Consider the following 8,715-nt stretch of genomic DNA (forward strand, 5'->3'; position numbering starts at 1 on the left):
TTTTGGGACTCTGCTGTTAGGTGCATATACAATTATAATTGTTACATCTTTCTGTTGAATTTTCTCCCTTATCAGTATGTAATGACCATCTTTGGCCCTGGCACCTGTTTTTGACTTAAAGTCTATTTTATCTAATATTTGTACAGCCACCCCAGCTCTGTTTTGCTTACTACTTGCATGGTGTACTCTTTTCCATTCTTTTACCTTCTACCTACTTTTAGCTTTGAATTTAAGATTAGTCTCTTGCAGATAGTATATAATTGGGTCATGTTTTTTTTTTATCCATTCTGCCAATCTCTGCCTTTTGACTGGAGAATTTAACCCATTTACATTTAAAGTCTTACTGACGATATAGGACTTTCTTCTGCCTTTTTAAGTCTTACATCTTTTTTGTCCCTCTCTTCCAATAATGCCTACTCTTTTATTTATTTGATTTTTTTGTGTCTTCTCATTATGACACTCTTATAATGAGTGTCTTCTCATTTCTATCTGATATATTTTCATCTGTTTTTGTTGTGGGTACCATGGGGTTAAAATTTAATGTCCTAAATATATAATAATCATATTTGGTTTGATACCAAATTAACTTCAATAGCATGCACATATACTTTTCCTTTACCCCTCTGTCCTCCCACATTTTGATTTGTGCTTGTTGCTACTTACATCTTTATACATGGTATATACAGAAACATAGATTTATCATTACTTTTATGCATTTGCATTTTAGCACTTGTAGGAAGTAAGAAGTAGAGTTACGTATCAAACAATATGCTACAATAATACTGGCATTTATAATTACCCAAATGGTTACCTTTACTGTAGGTCTTTATTTATTTATGCTGCTTTGAACCACTGTCTAGTGTTCTTTCTTTTCAGGCTGAAGAACTCCCTTTAGCATTGCTTATAGGGCAGGTCCAGTGGTGATGAACTCTCTCAGCTTTTGTTTATCTGAGAATGTCTTAATCTCTCCCTCATTTTTGAAAGAAAATGTCTCTGGACATAAAATTCTTTGCTGGCCTTTGTTCTATTTCAGCACGTTAAGTACTTCAAACCACTGCCTTCTTGCCTTCATGGATTCTGATGAGAATTCAGAACTCAGTCTAATTGGGGCACCATTGCACACAACACATTGCTTTTCTCTTGCAATTTTCAGAGCTCTCTCCTTCCCCTTTTTACTTGATAATGTAATCAATATATGATGGGGTGTATTTTTTTTTTTTCCACATTTATCCTGTTTGGTGTTCTCTGGGCTTTGTGCATGTGATATTCAAATCTTTTGCTAAATTTGGGAAGTTCTCTGTCATTATTTCTCTAACTATTTCTTCTGCCCTTTCTCTTTTTATTCTCCTTTTGGGACTTCCATAAATATTGGTGCCCTTGCTGGTGTCCCAGAGGTGTCTTAGGCTATTTTCACTTTTATTAGTTCTTTTTTCTTTCTGCTTCTCAGCCTGACTCATTTCAGGTGTCTTGTCTTTGATTTCACTGATTGTTTTTTCCACTAGCTCCAATCTGCTCTTAAAACCCTCATGGACATTTTTGTTTCAGTTTTTGTGGTCTTTAACTTCAAAAGTTCTGTTTGGTTCCTTTTTGAAATTTCTGTCTTTTTGCTTAGACTCTCATATTATTCATCCATTGTTTTCCTGATATCCTTTAGTTCTTTCCCTGTATTTTCCTTCATTTCCTTGAGCATTTTTAAAAATATGGAATGCTTCATGAGTTTGCCTGTCATCCTTGCACAGGGGCCATACTAATCTTCTCTGTATTGTTCCAATTTTAGTATATATGTTGCCAAAGCAAGCACTCCTTGAGCATTTTTAAGATCATTTTTTAAAAGGCTTTGTTTGGTATGTCCACATTCTCATCTTCTTTGTTGGTGTTTACTGGATTTTTATCCTCTTCCTTTGGATGGGATATTTGTTTCTTTGTCTTGTACTCTTTTGTTGTACACTGCTTATGTTAATATTTAAAAATTCTAACTCTGGGATTTATTCCCTGGGGTGTCTGTTTCTTGGTTTGTAACCAGTTGGTTATAAGGCAGCTTTTCTTGAGCTTCAGCGCTCCTACCAGAATGACTGCCCAAAGCTAATATAGTCTATGGGATTGTCCCTATTTTTCTGAGTCTGTCTTGTTCCGGGAGTTCCCTGTTTATAGGAGTTTGGTTGGCCCCTCTGTTTCCCAGGAGACAGACCTCCCTCTCCTGGGTGTCTGAAGTCAACAGGCCTTTCCCCAGACTATCTGCCTCTATAGTTTTTACACCCTTTTCATTGTCTCAAGCTGATTTTGCCTGGAGGGCAAATTCTGGGAGGAGGAGCATGATGGAGAGGACTTTCCCAGGTTAGTCTTTCTCAGTCAAATCAGGGCCAGGGACCCAGGAAGGGGGCACAGACCAGCTCCAAAGTGCCCTGGGGAGGGGATCAGGAAAGGGGCCAAGAGCTGCTCTGATGGCTTTGAAAGCTGAGCTTTCCTCTGCCCAGCAAGTGCAGCCCATCAGTTAATGTCCCCTGCAGGCCTGAGGAAGTGCTGTGTCTTTAAGTCTCCATCACCACCTCCCCTTTCCAGGGCAGTTTGAAACAATTGCTACCCTCAGAGCCAGGACCATGCAATCCAAAGTCACTAATGAGAAGCCATGGTCTTGGGGAAGGGGATTTTTATGTCTTCCCTTCTTCCCTCCCCTGCTTCCCCCTTCCTTTCTTCCTTCTTTATGCCATAAATTTGGGCTAAAGTATTACCACTTTTTGCTATTCACACATCTTTCCACCTTGAAATTATATTATGTCCCCAAAACTGAGTGTGAGTGTGTTATGGTGAGTGGCTAGGGATGCATTGGGAAGAAATGCTTTCTTTCAAATCCTCAGTTCAGATCTTATCATGTTAGCCATTTACCAAATCATTTTCCTTAAGTGTTTTAAAATGAAAGAAAAATTGAATATTTATTTCCCATGTCAGGAATGAATCTTTAGGGAAGTCACCTTATAACATTCACACGTTAATTTGTTGATTGATTAATTAGTTAACTTCTGTTCTATGCATGTTCTGCGCTAGTTACTCTGGCAGAGAAAAAGGGGAAAAAGTGATTTGTTGATTAATATAGGGGTCCGAGAAAGATAAAAATTAAATTGCACTTGGTTATATATTGTATACTGACTTTATAGAAATGAATGCAATTATATGAAATTTAGACACCCCTGAAAAATCTAGGGCATATATGGCTGTTATTTGGATGAGACATTTCTTGCCTTGAAGAAGCTGATGTGCTAATTTGGGAAATAAGATGTGCACAAAAAACGTAGGGAGCCTACCCAAGGAGCAATGCAGAACTGTAGCTGATTAAAGCATTTTATTTTTTTTTTAATTTAAAAAAAGACACTTTGAAATCATTTTTGAGACCTACTCTAAGCAAACAAATAAGAAAACGTCTTTAGTATACTGTCACTTTTTCTTCTTGATAATTTTATCTCACTTGCAGTTTCAATGTTTCTTTTAAGAAAGTTAAGATCTAGGGTAAATCAGAATGAATGATGCATTGCATTTCTTCATTCCACACATATGTATTGTCTCTACTACATGCCAGGCCCTGGGCTAGGTGCTGGTCAGGAGAAGAAGATGCCCTTCGCTTGGGCAATTCTGCAAAAGCTGAGAATGAATTTAGACTTAATACAAGGGGTTTCTGCTGCAGAGAGAGAATAAAGTGCTAATGAGAATCAGGAGAGAGACTAGTTGGCACAAAAGGGCCAGTGTTTTACTCCAAAGTGCTTTCGTGTCATTTAGACCTCAAAGACTTTTTTAATTAATTTTTTTTTTTTTTTTTTTTTTTTTTTAGTTTGCTTTTGCCTTAGCACCAAACTGAAGCAATTTTATGTTTTGAAAGGGAAGGAGACTCTTCAAGGTCAAACACTCCACCCTCCGTCCCCACCCCACCACCACCATCAGGGCATGGGCTGTTAGCTGGCGAACATTTGAAAAGGTTTGTTTTGATTGTGACTTTCTCTGAGCTGTCAATAGGTGACATTTTTAAAGCTCTTGGGAAACAATTTGGAGTCAGTAAGTTTTTTTTTTTTCCCTGAAATAGGAGAACCAGCAATCTTGCTAACTAATGAATTTTTCTTTGCCAGGTTTGAGTCTTTTGTCAATGGATGCCTGAGTCTGCTTCTTCAGGCATCCTCTAGGGAGAGACCAAGTTATTTGTAAGAAGACGAAAGAGGAATGAGGGAGAATAGTGGCAGATCAAAGGGGCCTCTGAAAGAAGGGAGCTTGGGATGCAGTCCTGGGCTTTATTTTGTTTACCTCAGCATTTTCCAGTCTTGGTGAATTGAGATGCACTGGATTTTTTTGCTTTCCTTCTCCTAGTTATGAAGGAAAGATAAGTGCAATGGACCGAGAGTACGTTTCTACATAAAGATAAAGCTTAGCATAATTCAGTGTGGATCAGGGTGGGGGTGGTATGGGGTTGATGTGTGGTGGTGGCAGGGGTTCGGGTTCTGGGGTATGACCAAGAGTGGTAGGATTTGATGCCTTATGCATCAAAGACGAAAAAGATATAAAACCTGAATTAATTGCAAGGGGCTCTGGAGTAAAACTTGAGATGTGTCCTATTGTTAGTCCTAGCATTAATTCTGAGAGCTTGGTCAAAGTCCCAAAAGCTTGTCATGTCTTCAGTACTTTAGTCCAAGAAGTAGAGGTTTTAGACAAGCCACTCTCCCATCATGCCACTTCATTTTCTTGTCACACTTGACTTTTTCCTTCTAGCTTTAAGTGGCCTCATCTGGTGTCCTCTGCTTTTGAAACAGTATTCAGCTGTTGCCAAAGTGACCACTGATTGAGCCACTCAGAGGTGACCCTTCCACAGGCTGACAAGATAGAAGAATCTCCCCAGAAATGATGATTATTAGTTAAGAAAAATAGGCTTGATCTCTCAGGAATTGGAACCAATAAATCCACAGGGACATTGTTAGTTGATGATGGCTGCTGGAGCTGGAAAGTATGGTAGTCAGGCTGGTGTCATCTTTTCTTGAACTAGTTGTTTGAAACCAAAAGAACCTAAACTAGACTAAGCGATATAAAGATACAGGAAGAAGTTATTTAATTTGTTATTCTTTTTTCCTATATTGGTCAGTTTTCTTTCCTTTATGGAAGTTTCCCTAGAGCAGTAGTCCTCAAACTTTTGGATCCTAGGACCTCTTTCTACTCTTAAAAATATAGTGTGTCAAAGAACTTTTGTTTATGTGGGTTATGTCCATCAATATTTACTGTATAAAAATTAAAACAAATTTAGAAACTTCTTCTATTTCAAAATAATAAACCTGTTTATATCAGTATAAATAATGTTTTCTTTATGCAAAAAGACCATACTCTCCTAAACAAACCAAAAAAAAAGATAAAAGAAAATAGTGAGCAGAGTAGCATTGTTTTAATTTTGTAAGTCTTTCTAATAGTAGGCTTAATAGGAGGCAGTGGGAATTCTCCTATCTGCTTCTCCTTTCAATCTATTGCAATATGTTTTTCTGATTGAAGTATATGAAGAAAATCAGCCTTTTGCACAGGCTAAAGTTGGATAAAAAGAGGACATTTTAATAGACTTTTCAGATAATTGTGGATATTCTTCTTTGATACTATACCGAAATTTGACAGGTGATAGTTTCTTTAAGATTGTTTGCCATATGGAATCTGAAACCATGTCAGTGAACTTTTTGTACTCTGTTAAATTAAAATCCATTTGTCCTATATTACACTTTAAATGGACTTTTCATCCTTACATGATTTTATAACATCATGCCCTGTTAGTTTTGAAAAGATCGATTCACTGCATTACATAGATCTTTAAAATGTTGACACATTTCATTCTAAAATATAAAAAAGTCACATTCACTAAATGCTGATCTCATCAGGAAAGGCTTTAAATATTAGGCAGTTGTTAAGCTCATTGGGATAGATAAAAATTTTCCCTAATTCCAATTCTTGTTGGAAAACTCAAATTTTATCAGTGGTAACATAGTCAGTTGTTTTCCTCAATGTGATAGGCTTACTTCATTTTTGAGAAAATGTTTTGTCAACTACCCAAGTCTGAATAACCATTGTTTGTCAGTCATTCTTTCCAGTAAAAATGGTGTTCCATAAAGCTAGTTCAGGTTGCAACTCAATTGCACAAGTGCTTTTCCTCAAGCCAACCACTGCATTTAGGAATGCAGCAGGGCTTTATGTGTATTTTCCATTTTGTCCCACAGAATATTAGAGTATCCTCAAGGGTTGAGATTTAATAAAATTGAAAAAAAATTACTATTTTCTTAACTGAAACTGACATTTTTTTTTCTCCCACAAGTGAATGCTGGTGAAGAATACAATGACACTAGTATGCCTTTGTGCCACTCGCTGCCTTGATTTTTGCTAAGCGCCAGCAGTTTTATCCATCATTGTTTTTGTACCCTCAGTGCAAATGTCGACAGAATGAAAAAAAGACAAATAGTAACTTAGTATTATTAGGAAAATAGTTTTGACCTCAGAGATGCCCTGAATGTGTCTTGCAAAGTCCCTGAAAGTTTCCTGGGGAAATTAAGGCTCTGCCAGCCATGCTCTGAGAACAGTTGACCTAGAGTGTAAACACAGGTTTCAGCACTGGTGCTTGTACTTTTGTGTTTGCATCCCACTTTCAATTCTAGGGATTTGGTGACAAGTGAAGGGATTAGAAAGCAAACACTAGATTTTGAAAAACACAAAGTTAAAAAAAGATACCAAGAGGCTAAACGAACTGTCTTGAGGATTTTATGTTTGATCTTCCCTAAACTCTACTGTGCAGTTTAAAGTCAGTATCATGTCAATTTTTCCATGACTAGGGAATGTCTCCAAACTAGGAAAAAGATTGTCTCCGAAAGAGAAGAAGACAATTAGTCTCAAACAAATACAAATATTCTGATTCATGCAGTTTATGCTTTGGGGTATTGGAAGAAAACAATAGCAGAACTGCAGAAAATGGGATCCTTGTGCTATAGAAGTATTACCAGAAAAGGTAAATCATTAGAATAAGTGGGTAAGTAACCACAGTGCAGTCAGGGAAATAATTTTCTAAATTCTAAAAGGTTTTTAGAGTTTAACAATGAGCAACAAAAGTCTGGATGGGTAGTTAAGAGGGAAAGGAAGATTAACTCGGTGATTAATTAGCTCATTCACAATGTTGGAAAAAGGCAGCTTTTAAATAATACATTGAGTAAATGCTAGTACTATAGTGTGTTCTTTGGGAAAAATGTCAGCTTTGTGGAGAATGTTAATACATCTCTAAGATAATAGCATTTTAATATATATGATTGAGTCTAGAGTGTGGAAATGGTCAACTTTTTGTTTTTAAAAATAAAAGATCCTTGAAGTGGCATCTATCCCATTAAAAGCCAATTAATTTTATTTTTAGAACTTCCCCAAGCCATGGTGTGTGACATTTGTACAAAATTACCTTTACCTCACTCTGAAAACAGAAGATATTTTTGGAGATCTCATCTCATAATATTTTATGTGAGATCACTGCAGCCAAAATTTGTGTATTTTGATACATAGTTTTTAAATACTTTTGCCAGTATAGCCATGTAAAGTTTTCTTATTTTTTTCATCCAAAAGAACTGCTACACTCCACAATTACTTCAGCATCCTAAGGGCCTCTCACTTCCTGAGAGGTAATGGCGCACAATACAGTCATTTAAAATATGATATAGAATATACTCATAGACTGCTGGGTGAAAATATTGTTTATATGTATGATCGCTTTTTTAAAAAAAACTATATACACACAAATATGCCAGCAATTCATAGAATATATAATCAAACACACACATGTTAAAAGTAGTTGTCTCTGAGAGTTTGTGTGTGTTTGGGGGGCAGGATTACAGAGAACTTCCCTCTTTTATTTCTGTGGTATTTGATTTTTGCCAACAAGGAAGTATTCCTGCAAAAACCAGGAAAAGACGTATAAAAATTAAAAGTAATTTTGCATTTGTTTGCTGTAGAAAATTTGGAGAGCCAAAAGGCAGAGAGAAGAAAATAAAAATCTTCACCCAGTTGAAAAGGTAAGACATGTAAAAAATAACTAGAATTCAAGGTAGTAGAATCATATCTGTTCATTTTCCCATGATGTACTTTGGCATTAAAAACTATTTCAAACTAGAATTCCACTCCCAAAATATTTTGTTGTCCTTATGAATGAATAAACATCTAAAGTAAGGAGAGACAAGTCAAGCACTCTGAGAGGTTTCCATTTGCACAATTTGTAAAGTTTTTGTTTATCTTGATAAACAGCCTGGGGAAACTCACTGTGAAATCAGTGGGGTGGGGGGACATCACCTCTAACTTCTGTAAATAGACAAAATTGTCTAATTTCTGAGAATCTCTTTACCCCGTGGACCAATGGCATTTTCACTGACTCAAGCAGGATGGTAGGTAGGAGAGAGGCAGGGATAATATGTGCCCTAAAAAGTCATCTTCTGCACAGAAGAAATAGAAGAAAGGGCCTCTGAGCATTATTTGCTGAATGTTCTTCACAAAGACTCCCTTAGAAAAATCGTCTGGCCTTCAGTAAAATGGAAGGCAGGTGGAAGCATAAACAAAAAAGAACATTAGTAGAGCTTATGTTTAAGGTCTCTGCTCGCTGGTCAAGCTGTTGAAGGAGGAAGGGCTAATTTCTCAGAGAATTTCTGTTTTGACCAGGATGAGCATGCATTCCAATTTTCCCAGGACAGC

At 36.8% G+C, this 8,715-nt stretch overlaps 1 non-coding gene across 1 annotated transcript; it reads right to left on the reverse strand.

Moving 5' to 3' along the window:
• Positions 1 to 1,694: 1,694 nt before the first annotated feature.
• Positions 1,695 to 1,801, reverse strand: LOC119530762. Its single transcript, XR_005216142.1, has one exon. It is a non-coding gene; the product is annotated as a U6 spliceosomal RNA (small nuclear RNA).
• Between the last annotated feature and the right edge of the window lie 6,914 nt (positions 1,802 to 8,715).

The sequence above is a fragment of the Choloepus didactylus genome, chromosome 3 (assembly GCF_015220235.1).
Source record: "Choloepus didactylus isolate mChoDid1 chromosome 3, mChoDid1.pri, whole genome shotgun sequence".
NCBI lineage: Eukaryota > Metazoa > Chordata > Mammalia > Pilosa > Megalonychidae > Choloepus > Choloepus didactylus.